Source organism: Anomaloglossus baeobatrachus, chromosome 3, assembly GCF_048569485.1.
Source record: "Anomaloglossus baeobatrachus isolate aAnoBae1 chromosome 3, aAnoBae1.hap1, whole genome shotgun sequence".
Classification (NCBI taxonomy): Eukaryota; Metazoa; Chordata; class Amphibia; order Anura; family Aromobatidae; genus Anomaloglossus; species Anomaloglossus baeobatrachus.
Window position 1 is genome coordinate 242,831,871 of NC_134355.1, and position 13,783 is coordinate 242,845,653.

Below are 13,783 nucleotides of genomic sequence, written 5' to 3' on the forward strand. Positions count from 1 at the left end.
AAATGGAAGTCCAACAGCCACTTTTAGGATGCCACTAAGTTTACTCAGTGTTTGCTAGTATAATGGCTTAGTAGATAAACTAGAAAAGAGAAGCGCTGATAGGGTTTTACCAGATAAAACACACGGTTAGCAAATGGTAAATGCACTCACCGATTGAGGTTGTGAGAGGTCACAACCACCACAGATAGCATGAGATAATGGCAGCTGCAGCGGCCCCACGTGTTTCAGACTTCAAAGTGGAGAGGGAGAAGGGGATAAACCCGCGCAATCCGCCAGTAATCCAGAAGGAGATGTTGATAAATTAAACAATCTTTTATTCCATGGGTCTACGCGTTTCAAGGTCTAAGACCTCTTCTTCAGGACCAGTAAATCAACACTGCATGTACAGAGAGAGATGAACCCTTTTATGCATATGGTATCTACAAAGTACCGCCTCCCCTTTGAAAAAAGTCAGAAAAAAAAAAAAAGACCTCTGCATGCATGATGCAGCACTTTCTGCAGACATAACAAAACTCTGTTAAATGTTCATAGACTGGTCATCATAATAGTTTAGGACATATTTGTATTCATTATTCCTGGAGAGGCCCAAGCAAAAAAGGACTTTAGGTTATTATCGGGCATAAGCGTGGAAAAAGCATCTATACGCATGCTCCTGAACTTGCCATGAGGACACATAGAGTAGCGGTACGGAGTAAATGCCAGAACTGAGACCGTGGGAACAAAACTAAAGCACCTGCGCCAGGGGTAAACCTGGTTCAAGGGGCCATGTGTATGTTTCACTGGTGGCGTTCACCACTAAAAGTCGAATTTTACCTTATAATTAGGGACTGCTACTTTAGAGTTCTTGTCCCGAAAATTGACATTTTTTCATACTATTCCTCTCATTTCTTATTTCTTTTTTCTTGATTTTTCATCCAATTATTGTTTATTTTTCATGTAAACTATTATGATGACCAGTCTATGAACATTTAACAGAGTTTTGTTATGTCTGCAGAAAGTGCTGCATCATGCATGCAGAGGTCTTTTTTTTTTTTCTGACTTTTTTCAAAGGGGAGGCGGTACTTTGTAGATACCATATGCATAAAAGGGTTCATCTCTCTCTGTACATGCAGTGTTGATTTACTGGTCCTGAAGAAGAGGTCTTAGACCTTGAAACGCGTAGACCCATGGAATAAAAGATTGTTTAATTTATCAACATCTCCTTCTGGATTACTGGCGGATTGCGCGGGTTTATCCCCTTCTCCCTCTCCACTTTGAAGTATAATGGCTTAGTAACAATGAGTTTGAGTGTGCAATACAGAGGTGCTGCACATAGATTTGCACCAGTGGGACACTAATGGAAGTCCAACAGCCACTTTTAGGATGCCACTAAGTTTACTCAGTGTTTGCTAGTATAATGGCTTAGTAACAATGAGTTTGAGTGTGCAATGCAGAGGTGCTGCACATAGATTTGCACCAGTGGGACACTAATGGAAGTCCAACAGCCACTTTTAGGATGCCACTAAGTTTACTCAGTGTTTGCTAGTATAATGGCTTATTAAAAATGAGTTTGAGTGTGCAATGCAGAGGTGCTGCACATAGGTTTGCACCAGTGGGACACTAATGGAAGTCCAACAGCCAATTTTAGGATGCCACTAAGTTTACTCAGTGTTTGCTAGTATAATGGCTTAGTAACAATGAGTTTGAGTGTGCAATGCAGAGGTGCTGCACATAGGTTTGCACCAGTGGGACACTAATGGAAGTCCAACAGCCACTTTTAGGATGCCACTAAGTTTACTCAGTGTTTGTTAGTATAATGGCTTAGTAACAATGAGTTTGAGTGTGCAATGCAGTGGTGCTGCAAATAGCTTTGCACCAGTGGGACACTAATGGAAGTCCAACAGCCACTTTTAGGATGCCATGAAGTTTACTCAGTGTTTGTTAGTATAAAGGCTTAGTAATAATGAGTTTGAGTGTGCAATGCAGATGTGCTGCACATAGATTTGCACCAGTGGGACACTAATGGAAGTCCAACAGCCACTTTTAGGATGCCACTAAGTTTACTCAGTGTTTGCTATTATAATGGCTTAGTAACAATGAGTTTGAGTGTGCAATGCAGAGGTGCTGCACATAGGTTTGCACCAGTGGGACACTAATGGAAGTTCAACAGCCACTTTTAGGATGCCACTAAGTTTACTCAGTGTTTGCTAGTATAATGGCTTAGTAACAATGAGTTTGAGTGTGCAATGCAGAGGTGCTGCACATAGGTTTGCACCAGTGGGACACTAATGGAAGTCCAATAGCCAATTTTAGGATGCCACTAAGTTTACTCAGTGTTTGCTAGTATAATGGCTTAGTAACAATGAGTTTGAGTGTGCAATGCAGAGGTGCTGCACATAGGTTTGCACCAGTGGGACACTAATGGAAGTCCAACAGCCACGTTTAGGATGCCACTAAGTTTGCTCAGTGTTTGCAAGTATAATGGCTTAGTAACAATGAGTTTGAGTGTGCAATACAGAGGTGCTGCACATAGATTTGCACCAGTGGGACACTAATGGAAGTTCAACAGCCACATTTAGGATACCACTAAGTTTACTCAGTGTTTGCTAGTAAAATGGCTTAGTAACAATGAGTTTGAGTGTGCAATGCAGAGGTACTGCACATAGATTTGCACCAGTGGGACACTAATGTATGTCCAACAGCCACTTTTAGGATGCCATGAAGTTTACTCAGTGTTTGTTGGTATAAGGGCTTAGTAATAATGAGTTTGAGTGTGCAATGCAGATGTGCTGCACATAGATTTGCACCAGTGGGACACTAATGGAAGTCCAACAGCCACTTTTAGGTTGCCATTAAGTTTACTTAGTGTTTGCTAGTATAATGGCTTAGTAACAATGAGTTTCAGTGTGCAATGCAGAGGTGCTGCATATAGATTTGCACCACTAGGACACTAATGGAAGTCCAACAGCCCCTTTTAGGATGCCACTAAGTTTACTCAGTGTTTGCTAGTATAATGGCTTAGTAACAATGAGATTGAGTGTGCAATGCAGAGGTGCTGCACATAGGTTTGCACCAGTGGGACACTAATGGAAGTCCAACAGCCACTTTTAGGATGCCACTAAGTTTACTCAGTGTTTGTTAGTATAATGGCTTAGTAACAATGAGTTTGAGTGTGCAATGCAGGGGTGCTGCAAATAGATTTGCAGCAGTAGGACACTAATGGAATTCCAACAGCCACTTTTAGGATGCCACTAAGTTTACTCAGTGTTTGCTAGTATAATGGCTTAGTAACAATGAGTTTGAGTGTGCAATGCAGAGGTGCTGCACATAGATTTTCACCACTAGGACACTAATGGAAGTCCAAGAGCCACTTTTAGGATGCCACTAAGTTTACTCAGTGTTTGCTAGTATAATGGCTTAGTAACAATGAGTTTGAGTGTGCAATGCAGATGTGCTGCACATAGATTTGCACCAGTGGGACACTAATGGAAGTCCAACAGCCACTTTTAGGATGCCACTAAATTTACTTAGTGTTTGCTAGTATAATGGCTTAGTAACAATGAGTTTGAGTGTGCAATGCAGAGGTGCTGCACATAGGTTTGCACCAGTGGGACACTAATGGAAGTCCAACAGCCACTTTTAGGATGCCACTAAGTTTACTCAGTGTTTGTTAGTATAATGGCTTAGTAACAATGAGTTTGAGTGTGCAATGCAGTGGTGCTGCAAATAGCTTTGCACCAGTGGGACACTAATGGAAGTCCAACAGCCACTTTTAGGATGCCATGAAGTTTACTCAATGTTTGTTAGTATAAGGGCTTAGTAATAATGAGTTTGAGTGTGCAATGCAGATGTGCTGCACATAGATTTGCACCAGTGGGACACTAATGGAAGTCCAACAGCCACTTTTAGGATGCCATTAAGTTTACTTAGTGTTTGCTAGTGTAATGGCTTAGTAACAATGAGTTTGAGTGTGCAATGCAGAGGTGCTGCACATAGATTTGCACCACTAGGACACTAATGGAAGTCCAACAGTCACTTTTAGGGTGCCACTAAGTTTACTCAGTGTTTGCTAGTATAATGGCTTAGTAACAATGAGATTGAGTGTGCAATGCAGAGGTGCTGCACATAGGTTTGCACCAGTGGGACACTAATGGAAGTCCAACAGCCACTTTTAGGATGCCACTAAGTTTACTCAGTATTTGTTAGTATAATGGCTTAGTAACAATGAGTTTGAGTGTGCAATGCAGGGGTGCTGCAAATAGCTTTGCACCAGTGGGACACTAATGGAATTCCAACAGCCACTTTTAGGATGCCACTAAGTTTACTCAGTGTTTGCTAGTATAATGGCTTAGTAACAATGAGTTTGAGTGTGCAATGCAGAGGTGCTGCACATAGATTTTCACCACTAGGACACTAATGGAAGTCCAAGAGCCACATTTAGGATGCCACTAAGTTTACTCAGTGTTTGCTAGTATAATGGCTTAGTAACAATGAGTTTGAGTGTGCAATGCAGAGGTGCTGCACATAGGGTTGAACCAGTGGGACACTAATGGAAGTCCAACAGTCACTTTTAGGATGCCACTAAGTTTACTCAGTGTTTGCTAGTATAATGGCTTAGTAACAATGAGTTTGAGTGTGCAATGCAGAGGTTCTGCACATAGGTTTGCACCAGTGGGACACTAATGGAAGTCCAACAGCCACTTTTAGGATGCCACTAAGTTCACTCAGTGTTTGCTAGTATAATGGCTTAGTAACAATGAGTTTGAGTGTGCAATGCAGAGGTGCTGCACATAGGTTTGCACCAGTGGGACACTAATGGAAGTCCAACAGCCACTTTTAGGATGCCACTAAGTTTACTCAGTGTTTGCTAGTAATATGGCTTAGTAAAAATGAGTTTGAGTGTGCAATGCAGAGGTACTGCACATAGATTTGCACCAGTGGGACACCAATGGAATTCCAACAGCCACTTTTAGGATGCCACTAAGTTTACTCAGTGTTTGCTAGTATAATGACTTAGTAACAATGAGTTTGAGTGTGCAATGCAGAGGTTCTGCACATAGGTTTGCACCAGTGGGACACTAATGGAAGTCAAACAGCCACTTTTAGGATGCCACTAAGTTTACTCAGTGTTTGCTAGTATAATGGCTTAGTAACAATGAGTTTGAGTGTGCAATGCAGAGGTGCTGCACATAGGTTTGCACCAGTGGGACACTAATGGAAGTCCAACAGCCACTTTTAGGATGCCACTAAGTTTACTCAGTGTTTGCTAGTTTAATGGCTTAGTAAAAATGAGTTTGAGTGTGCAATGCAGAGGTGCTGCACATAGATTTGCACCAGTGGGACACCAATGGAATTCCAACAGCCACTTTTAGGATGCCACTAAGTTTACTCAGTGTTTGCTAGTATAATGGCTTAGTAACAATGAGTTTGAGTGTGCAATGCAGAGGTGCTGCACATAGGTTTGCACCAGTGGGACACTAATAGAAGTCCAACATACACTTTTAGGATACCACTAAGTTTACTCAGTGTTTGCTAGTATAATGGCTTAGTAACAATGAGTTTGAGTGTGCAATGCAGAGGTGCTGCACATAGGTTTACACCAGTGGGACACTAATGGAAGTCCAACAGCCACTTTTAGGATGCCACTAAGTTTACTCAGTGTTTGCTAGTATAATGGCTTAGTAACAATGAGTTTGAGTGTGCAATGCAGTGGTGCTGCAAATAGCTTTGCACCAGTGGGACACTAATGGAAGTCCAACAGCCACTTTTAGGATGCCATGAAGTTTACTCAGTGTTTGTTAGTATAAGGGCTTAGTAATAATGAGTTTGAGTGTGCAATGCAGATGTGCTGCACGTAGATTTGCACCAGTGGGACACTAATGGAAGTCCAATAGCCACTTTTTGGATGCCATTAAGTTTACTTAGTGTTTGCTAGTATAATGGCTTAGTAACAATGAGTTTGAGTGTGCAATGCAGAGGTGCTGCACATAGATTTGCACCACTAGGACACTAATGGAAGTCCAACAGCCACTTTTAGGATGCCATTAAGTTTACTCAGTGTTTGCTAGTATAATGGCTTAGTAACAATGAAATTGAGTGTGCAATGCAGAGGTGCTGCACATAGGTTTGCACCAGTGGGACACTAATGGAAGTCAAACAGCCACTTTTAGGATGCCACTAAGTTTACTCAGTGTTTGCTAGTATAATGGCTTAGTAACAATGAGTTCGAGTGTGCAATGCAGAGGTGCTGCACATAGATTAGCACTAGTGGGACACTAATGGAATTCCAAAAGCCACTTTTAGGATGCCACTAAGTTTACTCAGTGTTTGCTAGTATAATGGCTTAGTAACAATGAGTTTGAGTGTGCAATGCAGGGGTGCTGCAAATAGCTTTGCACCAGTGGGACACTAATGGAATTCCAACAGCCACTTTTAGGATGCCACTAAGTTTACTCAGTGTTTGATAGTGTAATGGCTTAGTAACAATGAGTTTGAGTGTGCAATGCAGAGGTGCTGCACATAGATTTTCACCACTAGGACACTAATGGAAGTCCAAGAGCCACTTTTATGATGCCACTAAGTTTACTCAGTGTTTGCTAGTATAATGGCTTAGTAACAATGAGTTTGAGTGTGCAATGCAGAGGTGCTGCACATAGGTTTGCACCAGTGGGACACTAATGGAAGTCCAACAGCCACTTTTAGGATGCCACTAAGTTTACTCAGTGTTTGCTAGTATAATGACTTAGTAACAATGAGTTTGAGTGTGCAATGCAGAGGTTCTGCACATACGTTTGCACCAGTGGGACACTAATGGTAGTCCAACAGCCACTTTTAGGATGCCACTAAGTTTACTCAGTGTTTGCTAGTATAATGGCTTAGTAACAATGAGTTTGAGTGTGCAATGCAGAGGTGCTGCACATAGATTTGCACCAGTGGGAGACTAATGGAAGTCCAACAGCCACTTTTAGGATGCCACTAAGTTTACTCAGTGTTTGCTAGTATAATGGCTTAGTAACAATAAGTTTGAGTGTGCAATGCAGAGGTGCTGCACATAGGTTTGCACCAGTGGGACACTAATGGAAGTCCAACAGCCACTTTTAGGATGCCATTAAGTTTACTCAGTGTTTGTTAGTATAAGGGCTTAGTAACAATGAGTTTGAGTGTGCAATGCAGATGTGCTGCACATAGATTTGCACCAGTGGGACACTAATGGAAGTCCAACAGCCACTTTTAGGATGCCACTAAGTTTACTTAGTGTTTGCTAGTATAATGGCTTAGTAACAATGAGTTTGAGTGTGCAATGCAGGCAGACGTGCTGCAAATATCTTTGCACTAGTGGGACAATACAGAAGTCCAATAGCCACGTTTAGGATGCCACTAAGTTCACTCAGTGTTTGCTAGTATAATGGCTTAGTAACAATGAATTTGAGTGTGCAATGCAGGCAGAGGTGCTGCAAATATCTTTGCACTAGTGAGACGATACAGAAGTCCAATAGCCACGTTTAGGATGCCACTAAGTTCACTCAGTGTTTGCTAGTATAATGGCTTATTAACAATGAGTTGGAGTGTGCAATGCAGGCAGACGTGCTGCAAATATCTTTGCACTAGTGGGACGATACAGAAGTCCAATAGCCACGTTTAGGATGCCACTAAGTTCACTCAGTGTTTGCTAGTATAATGGCTTAGTAACAATGAGTTTGAGTGTGCAATGCAGAGGTGCTGCACATAGATTTGCACCACTAGGACACTAATGGAAGTCCAACAGTCACTTTTAGGATGCCACTAAGTTTACTCAGTGTTTGCTAGTATAATGGCTTAGTAACAATGAGATTGAGTGTGCAATGCAGAGGTGCTGCACATAGGTTTGCACCAGTGGGACACTAATGGAAGTCCAACAGCCACTTTTAGGATGCCACTAAGTTTACTCAGTATTTGTTAGTATAATGGCTTAGTAACAATGAGTTTGAGTGTGCAATGCAGGGGTGCTGCAAATAGCTTTGCACCAGTGGGACACTAATGGAATTCCAACAGCCACTTTTAGGATGCCACTAAGTTTACTCAGTGTTTGCTAGTATAATGGCTTAGTAACAATGAGTTTGAGTGTGCAATGCAGAGGTGCTGCACATAGATTTTCACCACTAGGACACTATTGGAAGTCCAAGAGCCACATTTAGGATGCCACTAAGTTTACTCAGTGTTTGCTAGTATACTGGCTTACTAACAATGAGTTTGAGTGTGCAATGCAGAGGTGCTGCACATAGGGTTGAACCAGTGGGACACTAATGGAAGTCCAACAGCCACTTTTAGGATGCCACTAAGTTTACTCAGTGTTTGCTAGTATAATGGCTTAGTAACAATTAGTTTGAGTGTGCAATGCAGAGGTTCTGCACATAGGTTTGCACCAGTGGGACACTAATGGAAGTCCAACAGCCACTTTTAGGATGCCACTAAGTTCACTCAGTGTTTGCTAGTATAATGGCTTAGTAACAATGAGTTTGAGTGTGCAATGCAGAGGTGCTGCACATAGGTTTGCACCAGTGGGACACTAATGGAAGTCCAACAGCCACTTTTAGGATGCCACTAAGTTTACTCAGTGTTTGCTAGTAATATGGCTTAGTAAAAATGAGTTTGAGTGTGCAATGCAGAGGTACTGCACATAGATTTGCACCAGTGGGACACCAATGGAATTCCAACAGCCACTTTTAGGATGCCACTAAGTTTACTCAGTGTTTGCTAGTATAATGGCTTAGTAACAATGAGTTTGAGTGTGCAATGCAGTGGTGCTGCAAATAGCTTTGCACCAGTAAGACACTAATGGAAGTCCAACAGCCACTTTTAGGATGCCACTAAGTTTACTCAGTGTTTGCTAGTATAATGGCTTAGTAACAATGAGTTTGAGTGTGCAATGCAGAGGTGCTGCACATAGGTTTGCACCAGTGGGACACTAATAGAAGTCCAACATACACTTTTAGGATACCACTAAGTTTACTCAGTGTTTGCTAGTATAATGGCTTAGTAACAATGAGTTTGAGTGTGCAATGCAGAGGTGCTGCACATAGGTTTACACCAGTGGGAAACAAATGGAAGTCCAACAGCCACTTTTAGGATGCCACTAAGCTTACTCAGTGTTTGCTAGTATAATGGCTTAGTAACAATGAGTTTGAGTGTGCAATGCAGAGGTGCTGCACATAGGTTTGCACCAGTGGGACACTAATGGAAGTCCAACAGCCACTTTTAGGATGCCACTAAGTTTACTCAGTGTTTGCTAGTATAATGGCTTAGTAACAATGAGTTTGAGTGTGCAATGCAGTGGTGCTGCAAATAGCTTTGCACCAGTGGGACACTAATGGAAGTCCAACAGCCACTTTTAGGATGCCATGAAGTTTACTCAGTGTTTGTTAGTATAAGGGCTTAGTAATAATGAGTTTGAGTGTGCAATGCAGATGTGCTGCACGTAGATTTGCACCAGTGGGACACTAATGGAAGTCCAATAGCCACTTTTTGGATGCCATTAAGTTTACTTAGTGTTTGCTAGTATAATGGCTTAGTAACAATGAGTTTGAGTGTGCAATGCAGAGGTGCTGCACATAGATTTGCACCACTAGGACACTAATGGAAGTCCAACAGCCACTTTTAGGATGCCACTAAGTTTACTCAGTGTTTGCTAGTATAATGGCTTAGCAACAATGAGTTTGAGTGTGCAATGCAGAGATGCTTGCACATAGGTTTGCACCAGTGGGACACTAATGGAAGTCCAACAGCCACTTTTAGGATGCCACTAAGTTTACTCAGTGTTTGCTAGTATAATGGCTTAGTAACAATGAGTTTGAGTGTGCAATACAGAGGTGCTGCACATAGATTTGCACCAGTGGGACACTAATGGAAGTCCAACAGCCACTTTTAGGATGCCACTAAGTTTACTCAGTGTTTGCTAGTATAATGGCTTAGTAACAATGAGTTTGAGTGTGCAATGCAGTGGTGCTGCAAATAGCTTTGCACCACTAGGACACTAATGGAAGTCCAACAGCCACAATTAGGATGCCATTAAGTTTACTCAGTGTTTGTTAGTATAAGGGCTTAGTAACAATGAGTTTGAGTGTGCAATGCAGATGTGCTGCACATAGATTTGCACCAGTGGGACACTAATGGAAGTCCAACAGCCACTTTTAGGATGCCACTAAGTTTACTTAGTGTTTGCTAGTATAATGGCTTAGTAACAATGAGTTTGAGTGTGCAATGCAGAGGTGCTGCACATAGATTTGCACCACTAGGACACTAATGGAAGTCCAATAGCCACTTTTAGGATGCCACTAAGTTTACTCATTGTTTGCTAGTATAATGGCTTAGTAACAATGAGTTTGTGTGTGCAATGCAGAGGTGCTGCACATAGATTTGCACCAGTGGGACACTAATGGAAGTCCAACAGCCACTTTTAGGATGCCACTAAGTTTACTTAGTGTTTTCTAGTATAATGGCTTAGTAACAATGAGTTTGAATGTGCAATGCAGATGTGCTGCACATAGATTTGCACCAGTGGGACACTAATGGAAGTCCAACAGCCACTTTTATTATGCCACTAAGTTTACTCAGTGTTTGCTAGTATAATGGCTTAGTAACAATGAGTTTGAGTGTGCAATGCAGGGTTGCTGCAAATACCTTTGCACCAGTGGGACACTAATGGAAGTCCAACAGCCACTTTTAGGATGCCACTAAGTTTACTCCGTGCTTACTAGTATAATGGCTTAGTAACAATGAGTTTGAGTGTGCAATGCAGAGGTGCTGCACATAGGTTTGCACCAGTGGGACACTAATGGAAGTCCAACAGCCTCTTTTAGGATGCCACTAAGTTTACTTAGTGTTTGCTAGTATAATGGCTTAGTAACAATGAGTTTGAGTGTGCAATGCAGAGGTGCTTCACATAGATTTTCACATCTAGGACATTAATGGAAGTCCAACTGCCACTTTTAGGATGCCACTAAGTTTACTCAGTGTTTGCTAGTATAATGGCTTAGTAACAATGAGTTTGAGTGTGCAATGCAGTGGTGCTGTAAATAGCTTTGCACCAGTGGGACACTAATGGAAGTCTAACAGCCACTTTTAGGATGCCACTAAGTTTACTCAGTGTTTGCTAGTATAATGGCTTAGTAACAATGAATTTGAGTGTGCAATGCAGAGGTGCTGCACATAGGTTTGCACCAGTGGGAAACAAATGGAAGTCCAACAGCCACTTTTAGGATGCCACTAAGTTTACTCAGTGTTTGCTAGTATAATGGCTTAGTAACAATGAGTTTGAGTGTGCAATGCAGAGATGCTTGCACATAGGTTTGCACCAGTGGGACACTAATGGAAGTCCAACAGCCACTTTTAGGATGCCACTAAGTTTACTCAGTGTTTGCTAGTATAATGGCTTAGTAACAATGAGTTTGAGTGTGCAATGCAGAGGTGCTGCACATACAGTTAGGTCCAGAAATATTTGGACAGTGACACAATTTTCGCGAGTTGGGCTCTGCATGCCACCACATTGGATTTGAAATGAAACCTCTACAACAGAATTCAAGTGCAGATTGTAACGTTTAATTTGAAGGTTTGAACAAAAATATCTGATAGAAATTGTAGGAATTGTACACATTTCTTTACAAACATTCCACATTTTAGGAGGTCAAAAGTAATTGGACAAATAAACCAAACCCAAACAAAATATTTTTATTTTCAATATTTTGTTGCAAATTCTTTGGAGGCAATCACTGCCTTAAGTCTGGAACCCATGGACATCACCAAACGCTGGGTTTCCTCCTTCTTAATGCTTTGCCAGGCCTTTACAGCCGCAGCCTTCAGGTCTTGCTTGTTTGTGGGTCTTTCCGTCTTAAGTCTGGATTTGAGCAAGTGAAATGCATGCTCAATTGATTTAAGATCTGGTGATTGACTTGGCCATTGAAGAATGTTCCACTTTTTTGCACTCATGAACTCCTGGGTAGCTTTGGCTGTATGCTTGGGGTCATTGTCCATCTGTACTATGAGGCGCCGTCCGATCAACTTTGCGGCATTTGGCTGAATCTGGGCTGAAAGTATATCCCGGTACACTTCAGAATTCATCCGGCTACTCTTGTCTGCTGTTATGTCATCAATAAACACAAGTGACCCAGTGCCATTGAAAGCCATGCATGCCCATGCCATCACGTTGCCTCCACCATGTTTTACAGAGGATGTGGTGTGCCTTGGATCATGTGCCGTTCCCTTTCTTCTCCAAACTGTTTTCTTTCCATCATTCTGGTAGAGGTTGATCTTTGTCTCATCTGTCCATAGAATACTTTTCCAGAACTGAGCTGGCTTCATGAGGTGTTTTTCAGCAAATTTAACTCTGGCCTGTCTATTTTTGGAATTGATGAATGGTTTGCATCTAGATGTGAACCCTTTGTATTTACTTTCATGGAGTCTCCTCTTTACTGTTGACTTAGAGACAGATACACCTACTTCACTGAGAGCGTTCTGGACTTCAGTTGATGTTGTGAACGGGTTCTTCTTCACCAAAGAAAGTATGCGGCGATCATCCACCACTGTTGTCATCCGTGGATGCCCAGGCCTTTTTGAGTTCCCAAGCTCACCAGTCAATTCCTTTTTTCTCAGAATGTACCCGACTGTTGATTTTGCTACTCCAAGCATGTCTGCTATCTCTCTGATGGATTTTTTTCTTTTTTTTCAGCCTCAGGATGTTCTGCTTCACCTCAATTGAGAGTTCCTTAGACTGCATGTTGTCTGGTCACAGCATCAGCTTCCAAATGCAAAACCACACACCTGTAATCAACCCCAGACCTTTTAACTACTTCATTGATTACAAGTTAATGAGGGAGACGCCTTCAGAGTTAATTGCAGCCCTTAGAGTCCCTTGTCCAATTACTTTTGGTCCCTTGAAAAAGAGGAGGCTATGCATTACAGAGCTATGATTCCTAAACCCTTTCTCCGATTTGGATGTAAAAACTCTCATATTGCAGCTGGGAGTGTGCACTTTCAGCCCATATTATATATATAATTGTATTTCTGAACATGTTTTTGTAAACAGCTAAAATCACAAAACCCGTGTCACTGTCCAAATATTTCTGGACCTAACTGTAGGTTTGCACCAGTGGGAAACAAATGGAAGTCCAACAGCCACTTTTAGGATGCCACTAAGTTTACTCAGTGTTTGCTAGTATAATGGCTTAGTAACAATGAGTTTGAGTGTGCAATGCAGAGATGCTTGCACATAGGTTTGCACCAGTGGGACACTAATGGAAGTCCAACAGCCACTTTTAGGATGCCACTAAGTTTACTCAGTGTTTGCTAGTATAATGGCTTAATAACAATGAGTTTGAGTGTGCAATACAGAGGTGCTGCACATAGATTTGCACCAGTGGGACACTAATGGAAGTCCAACAGACACTTTTAGGATGCCACTAAGTTTACTCAGTGTTTGCTAGTATAATGGCTTAGTAACAATGAGTTTGAGTGTGCAATGCAGAGGTGCTGCACATAGATTTGCACCAGTGGGACACTAATGGAAGTCCAACATACACTTTTAGGATGCCACTAAGTTTACTCAGTGTTTGCTAGTATAATGGCTTAGTAACAATGAGTTTGAGTGCGCAATGCAGTGGTGCTGCAAATAGCTTTGCACCAGTGGGACACTAATGGAAGTCCAACAGCCACTTTTAGGATGCCATTAAGTTTACTCAGTGTTTGTTAGTATAAGGTCTTAGTAACAATGAGTTTGAGTGTGCAATGCAGATGTGCTGCACATAGATTTGCACCAGTGGGACACTAATGGAAG